This window comes from Vombatus ursinus, unplaced genomic scaffold (genome assembly GCF_900497805.2).
Source record: "Vombatus ursinus unplaced genomic scaffold, bare-nosed wombat genome assembly UNPS02014807.1, whole genome shotgun sequence".
Classification (NCBI taxonomy): Eukaryota; Metazoa; Chordata; class Mammalia; order Diprotodontia; family Vombatidae; genus Vombatus; species Vombatus ursinus.
In genome coordinates this window covers 484294-504078 of record NW_020954585.1, presented here as the reverse complement: position 1 = coordinate 504078, position 19785 = coordinate 484294, and the positions used below count along the sequence as shown (strand labels likewise).

Sequence of the window (19785 nt, the reverse complement as noted above, 5' to 3'; positions counted from 1 at the left end):
AAAACAAACCAACTACCTAAGGTCCACATGTTCATGAAACTCAGTTGTCACTGTCTCTTTCCTTTTCGTGTTAAATGTTGCATAGGAAAAGCTTATGGCACTTATGCCAACAGTGACATTACTAAAACTTCTTAAAATGAGTAAGAATATCTAAAATGAGTAAGAATATTTATCTATCTACCTATCCATATGCATATATATGTATGTATGTGCATATATATATATATATGTATATGCCTGGTTTTAAGCTGTGGAATAATCTAGGAGTATTAAACGAATTGTTAATTCTTACACATTGTAACATACTTAAATCCTTCTCACTGTTATGGGGACAGTGAGCAGGGCTGATTTTCTACTTTCTAATTCTCAATCACTATAAAGTTAGTTTCCAAAACTATAAAAAAAATGTAATGAAAAGAAAATATAAAAGTTATAAAATGTACTTAGTTGGGTTGGAGTGTGCTGCATAAGAGAGATGTGAAGATCTATTCTGGTAAAACGTAGTATGATGTTGCAGGGAGGAGGGGGACAGGACAACTGAACAACCACACAGGAATCCCTGAGACTTCATAATGATTAAAAATTTACATTTGTAAAACTCCCCATTACTTATTTGAATTGAAAGGTAACCTAAGATCGACTATTTATTCATCAGAAGTGGCCATATAAAAGTGAAAGTAACTTCTATATTAAAGATAAGGTGAATACAAAGAAAATCCATATGTGTGAGTTATTTTTTGAAAGGAACACTTGTGAATAAAGCCAGAGCCACTGAGGATCATAGGCTTAGAGATGGAAAGGTCCTTAGAAGTCATCTAGTCCAATTATACCTCTTCCCCTGTGCCCCTAGGTTTTAAAGATGAGGAGACTGAGACCCAAAGAGGTTATGACTTGCCTAAGGACACACACATAGCAAATGGCAGGATTGTAGATGACAATGATAAGAAAACATCAATGTAGTTTTATTGCCTGAAAAAACCTTCTACTACCATCTACACCATCCACCTGTCTACTAGTTGAGCTTTACACAAAGCTCAGCCAAAATGTTTTTTTTTTTTCAAAATAATTTTGCATCATTCAATCTTTGCTTGGAAAGCAGCTCCTATTGAAAAAAAAAAAGTGTCAGTGAAGAAAAACCCAGGTGCGGACTACTGATTCAGTTCTCTACACTATCCTGACACCATTCCTCTGTCTATTCCTTTCTATTATCAGGTCTATTCTAAACCTACAGCTCATCCTTTTCTGACCCAGTCCTTCAGGAGAACTTGGGCACTAGGCTGCAACATTACAAACAACTACTTTTTCCCTTAAGGCCCCATCTGACCCCAAAATTTGGGCCCCAAATTGCCCAAAGAATGACTTTGGGGTTACACTTTGCTTGTGAGAGCTATTACTTGGATCGATCTCTTTCAAGGGTCTCAGATTTTAAAACTACATAAAACAGCAAACCTGACTTCTTTCCCAACCTACCCAGACACACTTTACCAGACTTAGAAAACTGAATTGAATGTTCTTTTTTCAGAGAGACAGATTACTATGCTAGAGTACATAGCTTTCTCCAATAATATATCACACTAGAAAAAGAGAGCTGGCTGCTAATGAAGAACAACTGCATTTCCCTAAGATCTTGGCCAGTATGTGGCAACAGCATCATTTTAAATGTGAACATAGGCAGATATCAAAAGTCTCTTCCTAAGTATCTCCAAGTTACCCATCTGAGCCCATCCACTTGAAATCTGGTTTCTAATCATTATTTCATTGCAGGAAAGAGGGAGAAGATAGTGAAGTGTAGAGTTGTTTTCTTCTTTCTTTAAAGCAGGGGTTCTTAATATTTTTTGTCATGGACCCTTTGGCAGTCTAGAGAAATCTCCTTCTTAGAATAATATTTTTTCTGCGTATAACATAAAATAAAGAAGATTACAAAGCAAATCAATTATACTGAAATTGAGTTATCACAATATATCATATAAAAAAGCCCCAAGCTCACAGATGCCAGATGAAGACCTCTATTTTAAAGTCTCCTCCTATTCCCATGTTCTTTGAGCCCTGAGTTTTTCATATGGAACAAAAAGCTCCAGGAAGAGGGCCATGAACTCTTCTTTCATGAAGGCATGGGCCTATAATCACAAATGATATCTCTTTTTCTAATCAAATAGACCTCCTTTTCCCCAGAATGGACTCCATAGAAAGTGGTCTTCCTCAAACTCACAGGCTTGCCCTTCGATCAAGTTTTTCACCTCAATTTCTCAATGGTTAACTAACTTTCTATGCAAATTACAGGGTTTTTATTTCATGCATTATTTCCATCCCCTTGAAAGAATAATATTTCTGGATAGTCTCTTCCTCACAGTCTACTTGCCTTCTCATCTTCCCACATATAAGCTGCACTGTCTGGATACTTCCAAATGCACCCTTTTCCTGCCCCCTACCCTTACCCCAACTTGAGGAAGTAATATTGTTAGCACTAACATATCGTGCCCATTATCCAGGTCATCATTCCCAACTTTCAAACCAGTAACTTCAGCAACACCCTAACCTGGATGGAGTAATTAATGCAATGCCAGCAGCCAGACCAATGCTTTCCTTTGATCGCAGAGGGGACGTTAGAAGCATCCACAATTATAAACTGAATCTTGGGAATGTAGCTTCATTAAAGTTGGTTTGAAGCACTCTCTTTTGAGGCCCATTCCACATCCCTGGGGAATCTCACCCCATCATTTTGCGAAAGTAAACCTTCTGTCCCATTTCTTAATCTCTCTCTGTTCTTTTCTTTTCCACTGAGAGCAGGTCCCCCGCTGCTATGCTTCACACACCACCAGTCTTTTATCAGCCCTCTCCAGATTTGAAGACATCTTTTACTGTTAATTCTAACATACTGCATAATTTGGTTTTCACATCTCATTGGCAAATCTATTTTCTTGTAGTTTCCTCTCTAAATTCATCTTTGATGCAACCTGGCTGATTTGCATTTTTCTTGCCTCGGCTGTATTTTTTATTTCTGACATTTCAGCTATATTGCCATAAATGAAGAGAGACTTAAGTTGTTCAGGGGGAAAAAAGGTTAGAGGGAAGAACATGTTTTGGAAAATCCAAGGTGAACTGTGAATTTAAACATATTTCTTCCAATTACTTTATAAGACACACAGGATCCCATTTTTAGTCTTAGGTTTTGGTGGCACTACTGCTGACAAAACCTTGCTTACAATCTTACAGTTGCTGGTTTTCCTACTAGCGATTCTATGATTGTTATTAGTGGTAAGAGAGTTCAGATTTTTAAAAAATCTTTCTTACCTTGCAGTTGTTTATGCAAAGTAAACTTAATCTTAGGTTTGTTCCATCAATACTATAGATTTTTAAAAATTGGTTAGCATCAGCAAAATGAACCTATGAATGAAGTAAATGAAATTCACACACAAGTGTGTATGCATGAGAATACAAAGTCACATTTAATATGAAGTAGTAATCATGGAAGATTAACCATGGTTTATAGCAAAGAAGGTATGATCATATGTTAAGTTTTTGAAACAGATGCTAAAAACCAGTTGTAAGAATCAAAGCCTTCCCATTTCAAACCTGAACTTCCCTGATTTTTCTGTAAATATGAGCCAATCTCTTTAGTTTCCATATAAGTACTGTATATATGAAGAGGAAAAACCTACTGATGTACAAAGGCATATGTGAAGAATCTGTTTATTAAATTATTTCCTAAAACTGAGATATGTTTATAACTCTTTAACATTAACATTTTTGAATGCTTAAAGTGTACTGTATGTATTTCTGTGTGTATATGCTGTATGAGAAAATCATCACAGAAAGTGCCATTATTAACAGTATTTTCCCTTTCACAGATTTAAATTTAGATATATTTTGTGTTGATTTACTCCTTTGTAGTTCTTCCATTTAGACAGATGTCTTTATGTAAAATAAATAAATAAATAAATAAATAAATAAATGAAGTCATTCAAGTTTACCCATACCTCTATGATTCCTATAGCTGCATGTTAGAGGTCTTTATCAGCCTTAGACTGATGAAGCATTCAATCTGAATACTTGCTTGATAAAGTAGGCAAGCAAACTTTAGAAGGGAGCAGGGAAGAAGGAGGCAATAGTCCAGCTAAGAAGAAGCCTTACCACTGCTCTATTAGAAAACTTTTTTTTCTAAACACTAAAAATCATTTATTGAACATGTGTCAAGGGAGAGAACTAAACTTAATTTCAACACATCCATTTCATGTTCAATGAGAAAGCATAGTGTAAGGAACAGCCATGATTTGTGTTTAGTTATATAATCTTATAGAATATTTTGAATGTATAGAAAATTTTGAACCTATAGGATTATGTTGATAAACAAATATTTACTGAATGTCTGTTATGTTCTATAGTGGGAGGGGTCCAATCTGCAGCAGCACTATCTTTACATAGAGTCCTTACTATGGACTCAAGGAGACCAATTGTAGTCTCTCCCCCTCAATTTGCTTCAGAAACAAAGGTAGGTGATTCCAATTAAATTAAATTAAAATATAATGCATTAGTCTGCTACTATATAAAATCATAGGTTTAAAGTTGTAAAGGACTTAAAGAACAATGACTTTAACCCTACATTTTATAGCAAAACTAGGTCCAGTGACTCCCCCTCCCCCCACACTTCAATAAGTACTAAGCTACACTAAGATAATGATCCTTGCCTTCAAGGACCTTATAATATTATCATGGGTACTCACACACAAAACAGTGAAATAGTAAGAGAAATCAGTATGTGATTAAGTCCTCAAATAAATGGTACAGATAATAAATGCTTCAGGAGTTTGGAGGATGATCTCTGTGTACTACAGTGTTCTTAGAGGGCTCAGGATCTGAGCCGCACCCAGGAGGATATGGATAGGCTGGGGAGTAGGGGGTGATTTACCATGCTTACATATAGAAATGCTTATAGTATACAAAGAACAGGAAGTTTAGGAATGAAGTAACCTTATTGGGGAGTAGGGGAGAAGACAGAGACAGGCAGAGAAAGCCAGGACAAGACGAGACTGGAGGGATTTGAAATTCAGGCTTTAGACTATATTCTTTACACAGCATTGAGACACTTAAGGTTTAGGGTCCAAAGCCAATTACCAATCAAACTATGAATTAACAAATATTTATGCCAGGTATTGGGGATAAAAGCACAAAGAATGAAACCATTCTTATTCTCAATGAGCTAATATTCTTATAATGGGGCAGACAGGGGCACATAAAAAGATATACAGCATACATATAAAGTGAATAAATAAAATACATAAAAAAGCGTTAAATGCAGGATAGTTTGGGAGGGAGGGTAGAGAGGGCTCTTGCAACTGGAGAGAAATGAAAGGCTTCACACAGAGAAGTGACCTAATGAAGGCAGCTTCATCATTACTTTGTTCTTGGGAAGATTAATCTGTTGCCAGTAAGTGTAAGAGGATGCATGGATACAGGGAGATCAGTTATCTTTCGCAGTAGTTCAGACATGAAGTGATGGGATGGGAAGAAAAGCTACAAGAATAATCTGAAGAAAAAGTTAACAGAACTATATCTCTCTACTTTTCTGTCTCCTAAAATGAGATATCTTTTATCTAATGATTAGGGATGCTGGTAAGGTTCATGTAAAATTCTTCGAAGGAAAATACAATAGCAAGTGACTCATTTTCTCTTTTGGCTGATAAAGTAAGTGGTGCTGATCACACTGGCAAAGATGGAGATGGACCATTAGCCAGTTTCATCCTCGAAATCTTTGATGTTTGTACTTGTATGTCACTGGAGGAATAAAACAAATTTTCTAAGAATTTCATGCCTACAGCTAAGCAAATATACAAAAGTGTACACACGCACACTTTCATATTTGCCAGGAATAAACTTACTGGAAGAGAGTCTAGAGTACGTCACTTTTTGGGTGGGAGACTTCCAAAGAACATTCAAGGAAATTACATGGATGACTCATTGGGCAGAACTCAGGCCTTATGTCAGTGAATAATTCAAAAGGACAAGGTATGTGTTAAGGAATGAAGGGGATGAAGAGGGACAGTATGTAAAACTAGAAATAAGACACAAAATCACTTCTTGTAAGATACAACATGCCGGGCACAAGTTCTCAAAGAACCACAAACCAAAGTCCTCATTTGATCTGACCACATTCTCAACACGGTTTCAATTGCAGGTGGTGCTAGAATCATATAACTATAATGCATTGGAAAACAATTGCAACTTTGTCTCAGTTACACTGTCTGTCACACGGGAGAACATCCCTGGCACTCTCACACTCATTCCCAAAAGGACGTTCAGTGTGCAATGCTATAACTTCATGACAGATGTGATAACTGCAGTGCTCTAGTAATCAAAACACATGTTGAATAAAGAAAGAGCCCTGGATTAATAGGTAAAAGACCTGGGATTCAGTCTTTGCTCTGCTATATACTATCTGCCCAATCTTGGGCAAATCTCCCCTGAGCCTCAGCTCCTTCTTTAAAATGACAGGGATGGACTAAATGATCTCTAAGGTCTCTTCCAGTTCTAAAAATCTACCAACTTACAAGCTTATGACCTTAACAAAGAAATGGATGTTTCCGTCATGTAGGAATGGCTGGGTATGGAATATATGTGACATGTGATTGATCTCTACACGGAGGTGTTTTTATGGATATTCACTAGCAACTTAGGGGAGCAAGCTCAAGTGTTGGGCTTCCACATACAGTTATCCCTTTCACATCGCAACTTTCTCCATCACAGCAGGTCAGAATAAGAAATTAAATGGGAATTTGGGGGGAGTTTTGCTGAAATCACAGATGATACACAATGGACAGCAGACAGCACAGAAAAAGTTTAGAAATTCAGAAATGCATAAAATATATGTACAGTGATATGTAACATAAATATATTTTATCTTTTACTACCATAATAATTTATATTTCTTCTTTGCTACAAAAGAAAGGCCAAAAAATTTAACACGGATTTTCCAGATTGCGGGGGTGCCATGTCCCTAAACCCTGCTATGTGAAACGGATAACTATGTGTGAATGTAAATATTTTTGTTGCTGTTATTCATTTGTTTCAGTCATGTACAACTCTCTGTGACCCTACTGGGAGTTTTCTTGGCAAAGGTACTGGAGTGGTTTGCCATTTCCTTCTCCAGTTCATTTTACAGAAGAGGAAACTGAGGCAAAGAGGTTTAAATGACTTGCCCAGGGTCACACAGCTAGGAAGTGTCTGAGGCCAGATTTGAACTCAGATCCTCCTGACTCTAGGCCCAGCAGCTCTATCTATTCTGCCACCTAGCTCCCATAAATATTTTACATTCCTCTCAAATAAACTGAGCAACTCTAGTAGGGCTAACCCACTGCTTCACACTTTTGCTGAGAAATATGCAAGAGTGGGTACCCTCATAGGTTCTACAGTGTAAAGCCCTGAAGACACTTTCTTCATGTCCAACAAAGTCAGTTCAGTTCCAGTGAGTGGAGTTCCACAGGAGTCCCCAAATGTCCCTGACGTGCACTTGGTTAGATGTGGTCCATGGCTGAACTAGAGTAAATTAACATAATACAATGAAAGTGATACCATTCATAAGCTAACTCTTTCATTTGAGAGATGAAGAAACTGAAACCTAGAAAATAAAAATGACTTGCCCAAAGACACAGAGATAGCCCTGTAACCTTAGGCAAGTCACTATGGTGCAGCGTCAAGTACTTTGGATTTGGAGCAAACCGTGTTTGACACTTCTTAGGAAAATCCCTCTGGGCCTCAATTTTCTTGTCTATTAAATGTAGGGGTTGGCCCAGGTGATTTGTTAGCTCTTCCAGGCATGAATCCTATGGCCTTGTAAAGTATAAATTAACCTAGGAGCTCTATGTTCTTGTTGAGGAGTTGGGGGTGGGGGGGGAGCACGCACTAACAAAACATTCCCAGACTTGTTTTATGAGCTCCATCTTGTGGCCATAGACTGAACTTCACTTTTCTGGCCACATTATTTCCCCATAAATTATTAGCATTAATTCTAGGCAATGTGACTTCCAGAAAAGGGAGATTCCAGAATGTATACATGACAAACAAGTCTAAAGAAGAATGGATAATAATTGCACTTTTACCAAGGAACAGTTTGTCCATAACAGTATTCAAAGTAACTATAAGAAGCAGAAAAAATTGACATAATTTAGCATTTTTTAATTGGTAAAACTCCTACAAATTAGTTCCTGTGAATGGGGAAAGGAAGTAAGCACTTTACAGAGCCTATTATGTGCCAGACACTGTGGTAAGCAAGTTTTTAAACAAATATTATCTCATTTGATCCTCACAATAACCCTGAGAAGTAGGTGCTATTCTTATCCCTAATTTACAGGTAAGGAAACTGAGGCAAACAGAGGTTAAGTGAATTGCCTAAGGTCACACAGCTAATACGTGTGTGAAAATATTTTTGAAGTCATGTCTTCCTGACTCCAGGCCCCAGTGCTCTATGTACTGGGCCACCTAGCTGCCTCAATATGAGGCATGTGAATACTTCAATAATATGAATGACTAGTAAATACCTGGAAATATACATTACTTTGGAAGCAAAATATGATTTTCCTTTAATTACACTTCCCCATAACAAAAGCAATTAGGTTCAGTGGCACAACAACTTAACTCTGAATTTTAGTTATCTTCACTAGGATTTTCCCAAAGGCCTCCTAAATGTATTTGCATGAAAAATTAATATCATGCATAAACAATTTATATAAGCTTATATGAAATGGATAGTGTGTTTCCTAGTCTTCTCCCAAGGAAGAATACTGTGGTTACCCTTAATGTTATCATTCTGTGGTCCATCTAGTTTTCTTTCTACTTCACAAGTCAACTACCAAGTAATACATACACACACACACACACACACACACACACACACACACACACACGCACATACATACACACACACACATTCCCTTCAACCAACAGAAGTGAGAAAGGCCACAAGCACCTTCAATGGCCAGTTTGATGAAAGCTGCTATAAATACTTTCTCTTTTTTCTCTACTCTGCCCTCTTCAAACACACATACATAACACATGCAACTTTTAAAAAACACACAGTTTTGAGAGGATCACAGGACAATCTTGATGACATAAAACTGAAAAACTTCTGTACAAACAAGATCAATGAAGGCAGAATTAGAACAGAAATAATTAACAGGGGAAAAGTTTTTGTAGCAAACTGCCTTGATAAAGGTCTGATATCTAAGATATAAAAGGAAATTATACAAATATATAAGAATAATCACCATTCTCCAAAAGACAAATGGTCAAAGGCTATTAATAGAAAATTCTCAAAAGAAATTTAAGCTCTCAACAACCATATAAAAATGTTCCATATCACTAGTAGCAAAATAAAATACAAATTAAAACAACCCTCATGTTCTGCCTTATACTATCAGAATGGCAAAGATAATGACAAAAAAGGAAAGTAGCAGTTGGAGAGATCTTCTCAACAACCCTACAAGGTAAATAAGGCAATTATTCTTCATCTACACTTTTACAAAATAAGGAAACTAAAGCCCAGAGTAAGTGACTGCTCAGAGAACAGCTGACTGCCTTATGGTGAGGCATTTTTGTCATTCTGTCAGTTCTTCAGAGCAGGTTCAACATGAGTGTTCTTCCTTCAGCTCTCTTATCATGTATGCAGACACCCATGGAGCACAAAGGCTCTAGCAACTGGTTTTGCATCCCTTTTGACTGGCCCACCTTCTTTTCTGGTAATCTATCTCTGATGACATCTTTTGAACTGCTTCTCCTGAGTGAGTCTTCATTGTGGATACACTGCAGCTGACCCACACCCACCACTGTGTGTCTCCATCACCTTCTGGGTGAGTCCTAGCTTTTAATCATCCACAACTAAAGTGCATGGATCCAGGATTTCTTTTTTTAGTGTTCTTCCCAACAACCTCCTTTTAAAAAGTTAGAGTGGTAGCTAACTACTTCATTTCATAACTACCCTATTTGTCCTTAACATTTCTCTTCCAAACTTCCCTGAACTCTTTCTACTTTGCTCTCCACTAGTTCCCTATAGTCTCAAGCCATGAGGGCCTTAGATCAGACTACTGGAAATGTCCAGTTTGGGAAGAAGCATTATGGTCCCTAAGTATTCCCTGCAGAGTCTGAGGCAGTTCCATGAAGCTGTCCCATGCAAACTGCTTTTCACAAACATACATTCCCAGGAGTAACATAAATGAATGGAAAGGGACAACCAACAAGTGAATAATAACAACTTTAGTCGCTAACTCGGGCAAGGGAGCTCACCAAGAACAAGTCCCCAACTACAGAGAAGCACTCTCCCTAGCCCAGAGTTTGTTCGATACAATTAATATTTATTTACCACTTAAAAGAAATAGTCAAGGAGGTAGAGATGAATACACCAGTGACATCTTAGAAAGAAAACTGCTAGAAAGACACAGAAAAGACCAAAGAAGAATACTAAGATGGTTAAAAATCTAATACATGTACATTTAGTATTGTCAATAACTTGATCTTTGCAACCCAATCCTGAATTTGTTGCAACACAACAAAAGGATTAAGATGTCTTCCAAAAGCAAATTCCAAAAATAATAATTTGAATTTATTTAAGAAATCTTTTCCTATATATGCATGTGTATTTCTACACATATATTTGAAGCACAGGTATGTTTTTTTTTAATCACATCTGAAATTACAGCTAAGATAAATGACACAAAATCGGCTATATCCTCACCCTTTGTGGTCAACATGCAGTAAAGTTTTTAAGACAACCATAGATGTCATAGATGGAGGGTTGAAAGCCAATAAGTAAACAGGAAGGAGATGGCTGGACAGAACCTAAAGCATATAGGTGGGTTCAAACCAAAAGAGTTGACAACACACCTCCCTGAGGAGCTGAAGCATCGGTGGAATTTCTGGCAGAGATTTTAGCTACTGTCTATGAGGAGTCACTGTGAAGGACAGTAAGACCTCCAAGCACAAGGTGAATGTCCAGGTAGATTAAAATAAAGAGAAGAATATTGTGCATTTCATAACTGTTCAAGACCATGTCAATAAGTTGCACAGACACTGGACTTATTTAACCATTATTCTTTAATGCTTAGAGGACCAGTCCCTCTCTTTTTCCATTCATGATCAAATACAAACTCAATTCAATAATCATTTATTTAGCACCTAATGTGTACAAACTATTATTCTATGTGGTAAGTGAAATATTAAGTTCAGATAAGCTTTGGTCTCTGTCCTCATCTCTACTAAGGGGTTATAAGGGGTAGGAGAGAATCAGAAAGCATGTAGCATTGAGATGGGCCATTCAGTCAGTCATTAACATTTATTAAGAATTCATATTTTATATGCCAGGCACTGGGTAAAGGACTAAGAATATAAAGAAAAAAACAGTTCTTGATCTCAAGGAGCTCACAATCTAAGGGGATAGATAGCCCGCAAACAATCATCTAAAAGCAAGCTACATAAGGATAAATTGGAAATAATAAACTGAGGGAAGGCACTAGAATTAAGAGAGATTGGAAATGGTTCCCTCTATAAATGAGTATTTTATCCAAGACTTAAAGGAAGCCAAGAGATGGGATTAAGAGGGAAGAACATTCCAGGAAGGAGGGATTAGCTAGTGAAAATGCCCAGAAACAAGAGATGGAGTATCTTGGGGCAGCTAGGTGGCACAGAGGATAGAGAGCTGGACCTGGAGTCAGGAATATCTAAGTTCAAATCGGACCTCAGACACTAGTTGTGTGACCCTGGGCAAGTCACTTAACCTTGTTTGTTTCAATTTCCTCATCTGTAAAATGAGCTGGAAAAGGAAATGGCAAACCACCCCAGTATCTTTGCTAAGAAAACCCCAAATGGGGTCACGAAGAGTCAGACATCACTAAAACAACTGAACAACAAGAAGGAGGCCAGTGTGACTGGATTGAAGAATACATGGGGAGAAAGGGGACCTTATAAGGTATAAGAAGACTGGAAAAGCAGGGGAGCCTGGAGGAGGTTATGAAGGATTTTAAAAGCCAGAGCATTTTACATTTGATCCCAGGGGTGATAGGGAGCCATTGGGATTTTTTGAGTTGGGGGTGACATGTTCAGACTTTTACTTTAGGAAGGAATCACTTTAATAGTTGAGTAAAGGAGTAACTGGAGTGGGGCAAGACTTGAGGCAGGTAGACCCACCATAAGAATTGCAACAGTTCAGGCATAAGGTGATAAGAGCCTGCACCAGGAGTGTGGCAGTGTCAAAGGAGAGAAGAAGGGGCAGAATTTTGAAAGGTAAGGAGATGGAGGAATAATAGCTTAAATTTTATAGTGCTTTTCAGTTTTCAATGCACCAAGATACTTCTATGACTCTCAAAGGACTATAAATACATATCCTAGGTCCATTACTACCTAAGTACTACAATAAACAACAGGGATTAAAATTTGATTTTTGGTTTACAACATAGCAGATTCACATGAATGGCAGCTGATGTCAATGAAGGCAAATTTTCCATCCTTAAGCCTGCCCTCTATTGCCCCTGTGTTTCATTATATTTCTGGGCATGCTTGAGTAAGACCACAATGACCCCATGAACTACCTTCACCTAAGATTATGTCAAGGATGGGACTGCACACTGTAGTTGGGGGTGGCCAATCAGTCGGCTAATAAATATTTATTTAGCACCTACTATATGCCTGCTACTTTATTGGGGGTACAAGTACAAAAAAGAAAGTCTCTACCCTCAAGGAGCTTATAATCTAACAGAGGGAGACACATATAAGGAAGGGGCTAGGAGGCAAAAACTCTCCCTTGATGTGCTGGATTCTAATATAATAAAGTTTCTCCCTACCTTCCACTTCACTGTCACCATGCTGTGAAATACACCATCTGAGGGGGTGAGCCTGACAAAGAAACCTAGATTTATCCTGCCTGGCCTATCTCCTGGTCAAAGAGGAATGGAGTAATCCAAACTTTCGCCTCCACAGCCACAAAATTAGAAGAAACCACACCTCAGTATCCCCTGCCCCTGGGTGCCCTCCCTCCCTCTGGTTGGAGAAGGTAGAGTGTTTCTTCCATATCCTCCATTTAAGGAGAGTGCCCAAGGCAGCAATCTCATAATTTCCCACCTGCCTGTTCTTTTGGCCTTCGTCATGGTCTCCAGAAACTCATCACCTTATAAGATCACTTAAACTCTGAAACTCACTCTTCACCAGTGTTCTCTGCCACTTGGGGGCCTTCTCTCTCTCTTACTGGAGAGGGTGGGGGATGGGCATAGGAGAACTCCTCCCAGATCATCCATTTAAGTAGGGTACCCAGAGCTACCATCTCATCATTTCCCACCCAGCTGTGGGACCTGTTCCTCAGCTAGAGGTACCATCCGCTACCTACTTTTTTTTTTTTTTTTTTTTGCTTTTTGGTGAGGCAACTAGGGTTGAGTGACTCGCCCAGCGTCACACAGCTAGTAAGTGTCATGTGTCTGAGACTGGATTTGAACTCATGTCCTTCTGACTTCAAGGCCAGAGCTCTATCCACTGCGCCACCTAGCTGCCCCTGCTACCTACTTTCAGCTTCTTTTTATGTGTGTGGTCTTCCACCATTAGATTGTGAGTTCTTTGGGGACAGGGACTGTCTTTGGCCTGTCTTTGTATCCCCAGAGCTTAGCACAGTGCCTGACACAGTAGGTGGTTAATAAATACTTACTGGCTGACTGAAACCAGTCTCTTACCCAATAACTAAAACTAAAAAACTAGCAAAAACTAGAGATTAAAAATTAGTGAAATGTTAATAACTTTAAAGCACTGGCTGATATGGACCAGTTTGCAATGGAAAAAATAAAACTAGGTCAATGAGAAATTCCTATTGTACAATCAAACAACAAGCATTTATTAATAAATTAACAAATTAGTAAATTAACAAATACTACATCCTGGTGCCGAGAATACAACAAAAGAAACAGTCCTGCCCCTTAAGAATCTTGCAATTTACCAGGCTGAGCAGTACCCAAGAGTTAGGTGATTTCCTATATGGGCCTGTCAAACCATCCTCGTCATTCTAAAGCCACACAGGTAACCTGGAGGCAAAAAAATGTATAATTCAGTGAACAAGAAATGTGAAATTGCTTTAACCTTACTGGTTTATGTAGGTCTGAGGAAAAAAAAAAAGTCAAAATGCCTGAATACAGGGCAGCTGTGAGCATCTGGTTGGGTTGTATCTGGCAACTCCCGAATCATTCCCCAACAGAAACATTCTATTCCAAACAGCAGCAGAAAAGACTAGACTGAGGCTAAGGTTTAATAAACTAATATAATCAGCTTAATCTTTTTTCCTCTTTTCAATTAAGTAGCAGCACAAGAGAAAAGAAAATCAAAATGAAGTCGTATCATGATAGGGAGCCCCCTCACTCCATCTCTTATTAAAAGAAGGCTAGTCAATTTGTTTTTCTTGACTATGTATGTTTGTAACAGGGGTTTTGTTTATCTTTCTTCCTCAGTTGGGAAGGGGAGGGTTTTGCTGGGAGGGAAAGATAGCAGATTTTTGCTGATTGAAAAAAATTTAATTAAAAAATATATCTTTAAATAGGTTAGCCCAGCACAGCTGTCCTCTTCCCCTTAAGCCTCATTACACAATTACCTATTTTGAGCACAAATGGCAAATCTGAATCATGCATGCTTCCTCCTAGCTGCCATAGATGGACGGCTGTGTCCTAAGGACACAATGAAGCAACTTTTAAGTTTACTCAGCTCCCAGGTCTTCTCATTTTTAGGATCCAAGGATGCTTCGATAATAATAACAGTAATAATAATGATTATAATAATAACTAATACTTATGTTACACTTACTATGTGCCAGGCACTAAACTGAGTGCTTTACAATTGTTATCTGATTTGGTCCTCACAACAACCCAGAAAGGACAATGCTATTATTTTACAGATGAGGAAACTGAGGTAAACAGAAGTTCAGTAACTTGTGCAGGGTCACACAGCTAGCTAGTAAAGAGTCTGAGGCCAAATCTGATCTCAGGTCTTCTTGACTCCAGGCCCAGTGCTCTATCTACTGTGCCACCTAGCTCTTTTCAGGACTCCTTTCCTGTCCCTTTCAGGAATATCTCCTGGATAAAAAGCTCAGAATCTTCTCAGTGAGTTACCCAAAGCAGGAAAGTATAGTAAGGAATGCCTGGTCTGCAGTTTCATAAACCCAGCTTTAAATCCTGGCTTCACTACTTAAGAACTATATGAACTTTAGTAAGTCACTCAAACTCTTTGGATCTCCCATACTTCAGGGATAAAATGACAAGGCTGGAGTAGATGACTTCTGAGGTCTTTTGATGACAGAGCTACGATAAAGATGATAAAATCCATGATCTTATTTATCATCCCCACTCTACTATATGAACAATGACAGTGACCTTTTACATCAATTGCCTTATAGGGAACACATGTATCACCTTACTGACATGGCCTCATTTATTGCCACAACATTGTATAGAGGCTGCCACCCCACAGGGGTAGACCTTAACATGCAACCTGAATGCCAGCTGGCTTGTTTCCCAGCCAAACAACCATCCACTTTTAGAACCTGAACTCACTGTCCACAGTGGGCACCTTGTTGTGGTCCAAAATTAGTGAAGCACTTAAGCACTGACTTTTGCATCCCTATGATGGCTTAGACCAAAACTTAGAAGGTAAATACATCCCAAAATAGATAGAAACTGGAGAAGTTTGGAAGGGTATCAATGCTCTTGGCTCCCAGAAGTTCCAAGTTTTAAAATACCCATACACTAAACAATTTGGCCAACTAAGTGTAGATAACTATATCCACTATACTGGGAATACCAGGGAATCATCATGGTGCAGCGAAATGGTCTCAAACTTTTTGATTTTGCAAACCTATTATTAAAGAAAAAAAAATGCTCAACACATACGCCAGGTGTGTTTATATGGCCCATTTATAAGCTGCCTTGAGACAGTGCGGTATAGTGGAGAGAGCTGGCCTCCAAGTCAGAAAGCTGGGTTCAAGCCCTGCCTCTGACACATAACAGTTGTGACCCTGGGCAATTATCCAAGGCTCTAATTTGCAAAGAAGATACCAGCCTGCATTGATAGAATTTCCTCATCCAAGAATTTCCAATACAAATGAAATCACAGGTCTATTCCCTATCCCTGAGTTATATACACATACTACTGCACTAATAATTACATACATTATGAAACTTATAAAAAACGGTTAAAAGGATGCCACAAAGATGAAATAATATTTGATTCTAAAGTCAACAAGTAGCTACTAGAAGTACAGGAGTAACATGGTCAGACTCACGCCTTTGGAAAATCACTTTGCCAGTTGTGTGGAGGATGGATTGAAAAAGGAAAAAAAACTTGAGGCAGACAGACCATTAAGGAGGAGATTTTAACAGCCAAAGAGAGAAGTGATGGAGGCCTACAGTTATGACTATGTAAGTAAAAAGAAGGGGGCAGATTCAAAGATGCTGAGGAGGCAAAATGAACAAGACTTGGCAATTAACTGAACAGATAGAGGAGACCAGTGTAAGTGAGGGGTTGGGGTGACATCAAGGTTATCACTGTGGATAAGTGGAAGATAATGGTGCCCTAGACAGTAATGAGGAAACGTAGAAGAAGGATGGATTGGGAGGTAAAGATAATGCAACGAGATGTGTAACAAAAATCACAAGTCCATTGATGCCCTTCCCCCATTTAAAAAGAAAAAGAAAACCCTCATAACAAATATGCATAGTTAAACAAACAAATCACCCCATTGGTGATATGTGTGTGTATGTATATATACATATATATAATATGAATATAGATACATGTATATAGTTATGAAAATACATTCTACACCATGAATACATTGCCTCTCTGTCAAGAGATGAAATAACATGCTTCATCACGGATCCTATGGAATCATGCTTGGTCACTACATTGAACACAGTTCTTATGGCTTTCAGCATTGTTTGTCTTTACATCAACTTTACTGTATAATTTGTCTTTGCAGCATTGTTATTAATTTTTGAATCATTTTCCTGGTTTTGCCGATCAGTTCATACAAGTCTTTCCAAGTTTTTCTGAAAATGTCCCCTTCAACATTTCTTAGAGTACAATAATAAGTATTCTATTATATTCACATACCATAATATGTTTAGCCATTTCCCAACCGACAGCTCATTTCCAATTCTTTGCTGCTAGAAATAAACACACACACACACACACACACACACACAATGTGCGCGCGTGCACACACGTGTCCTTTTCCTCTTGCTTTAATGTCTTTTGAGTATACGCCTAATAGTGGTATTGATGGGTCAAAGGGTATGCACAGTTCTGTAACGTTTTTTGGGCATAGTTCCAAATTGCTTTAAAAATTGGCAGACCAATTTCATAGCTCAACCAACAGTGCATTAATGTGCCTGTCCATGGCAATGCCTTTGTTTGGAGAGGTAAAAGAAGGGGGGATGGGGTGAGGGAAGGTACTTAAGCATGAAGTAGTCTAGTTTATCTTGTCCCCTGGGTCATCTTCCCCAGAAAGGGAAAGCAACAGAAAGGCATCCTCTGTTAAAATGCAAAAACCCTGGTGACAGGCCAGACTAACTATTATCAGAGGTAACACCTTAATTATCCATTGACATTTGTAGATTAATTAGACAGTGAGAAAGAGGTCCAGGATAGGTACGTGGGGGTGGGAGAGGCCAGAGGGAAGAGAAAGATTGTGGATACCCACTTCACAATTCTGCTTTTGGCTGGCACTGACCACCCATTCAAAACCATCTCACAGGCCATCCAGGTGGTGCAGTGGATAGAGCGCCAGCCTTGGAGTCAGGAGGACCTGGGTTCAAATCCGGCCTCAGACACTTGACACTTAGTAGCTGTGTGACCCTGGGCAAGTCACTTAACCCCAACTGCCTCACCAAAAACTGAAACAAAACCAAAAACAAAAAAAATCTCACATTGCCAACTTCTCTGATCTATAATTCAGCCTTGCCAAAGCTGCTGCAGTGTATGTGTAGGGGGGAGGGCACATACAAAAAAGTTGTCTCCTTGGCATTCTCTGGATTAGCTGAAAATTCTGCCACCCACTGTCCTCAGTTTTATTATTTCTGCTTTCAATATGGATTGTCGACAGGCTCAAACTCTCCTCTACTTTCCTCTCAGTCTAGAGCCAATGGTCTTTAATATCTTCCTGCATGATTCAGGTGAGGCCATAGCCATCTATGGAGTCTGCTCCCAGAGCAGCTTCAGCTTAAAAAAAAAAAAAAAAAAGGCATCAGATGGAAAACTCTGCAAATGATACTTCTGCAGGACAGCAGCTAAGGAAAGTGTCAAAAGAAAAGGAGGAATAACGGCTGGGGGAGGGGGGGAGGGGAGCCAAAGCCCCTTACTAATGGAAACATTAATAAGCACAAGGCTTCCTATTGACCAGGAAGGTTTTTAGTCCACAATAATTCAAAGGTAAAGCAAATCAAAGCCCTGACAAGTTTTCTTTTTGTCCGTTTGTATTTTATTTTATGCAAGAGATGTGTGTGTGTGTGTGTGTGTGTGTGTGTGTGTCCCCTAAATTGTGATTTCATCACTGCAGGAACTCCAGTTGTGGCAATTCCCTCCATCAGTACAGAGCAGTAATGTATCTGGGACACTGAGAGGTTAAGTGACTTGCCAGTACATGTCAGGAGCAGGAACTCAAGTCCAAGTCTTTCTAACTCCAAGGTTAAGCCACTCTCTACTATGTTATACTGTCTTTCATGTCATGGATGTGATCCCTCAGACATCAATGCTCATTCCCTTCACAACTTTGGTCATATCTTTTGGGTCATTTCAAGAAATATTTATTAATCACCAACAAGTACTATGTACACTGTTATACAGGTGCTAGAAAGATGGGGGGGGATGCCATTCATTTGAGACATCAGACTTGTTCCAATTGACCCCAGAGGGCAGAATTCGAACTGGTGCAAGTTGCAAAAAGGTACATTTTAGGTTAACATAAGGAAAAGTAACCTAACAATGAGAGCTACTCAAAAGTGTAGTGTGTTTTGCTGGGAGGTAGTAAGTTCTCTTTTACTGTAAGGCTTCAAATAAAGGTTAAGACTGGTGCACTTAACAGGTAGGTACAATGTAGAGGGGATTCTTTCACACAGGTGGGTTAGACAAGTTGGTCCCTTCTAATTCTGAGACTGTGGTGCTACTACAAATGGATACCAGAAATGCCTAAATACCTCATGCAATAACATTTCTTGTTGCCTTTGGGCACATGATAAACTAATGTGACCAACTGTTTTATTGACTCTGCCAAGGAAAACCTATGAACTATTTTTTGCTGCAATGCCTTTTTTTTCTTACTTAATATTTTATTTTTCCCCCAAAGGATTATACTGTTTTGCTGGGTAGGTGATTCTTGGTTATAATTCTAGCTCCTTTGCCCTCCAGAATGTCGTACTCCAAGCCCTCCAATTCTTTAATGTTGAAGTTGCTAAATCTTGTGTTATCCTAACGCTTCATGATATTTGAATTGTTTCTTTTTGGCTGCTTGAAGTACTGTTTCCTTGATCCAGGAGGTCTGGAATTTGGCTATAATATTCCTGGGAGTCTTCATTTTGGGATCTCTTTCAGGAGGTGATTGGTGGATTTTTTCCATTTCTCTTTTACCCTCTGGCTCTAGAATCAAGACAGTTTGATAATTTCTTGAAAGATATCTAGGCTTTTTTCTTTTTTAATCATGACTTTCAGGTAGTCCAATAATTCTTAAATTATCTCACTTGGATCTATTTTCCAGGTCAGTTGTTTTTCCAATGAGATATTTCATAT

At 38.7% G+C, this 19785-nt stretch overlaps 1 protein-coding gene across 4 annotated transcripts in view; it reads right to left on the bottom strand.

The window, feature by feature from the left end:
- The window catches only part of LOC114052094 (uncharacterized protein C7orf50 homolog), a 338906-nt gene that overhangs the window by 185491 nt on the left and 133630 nt on the right, over positions 1–19785 (bottom strand). The gene's annotated exons all lie outside the window — the stretch shown is intronic.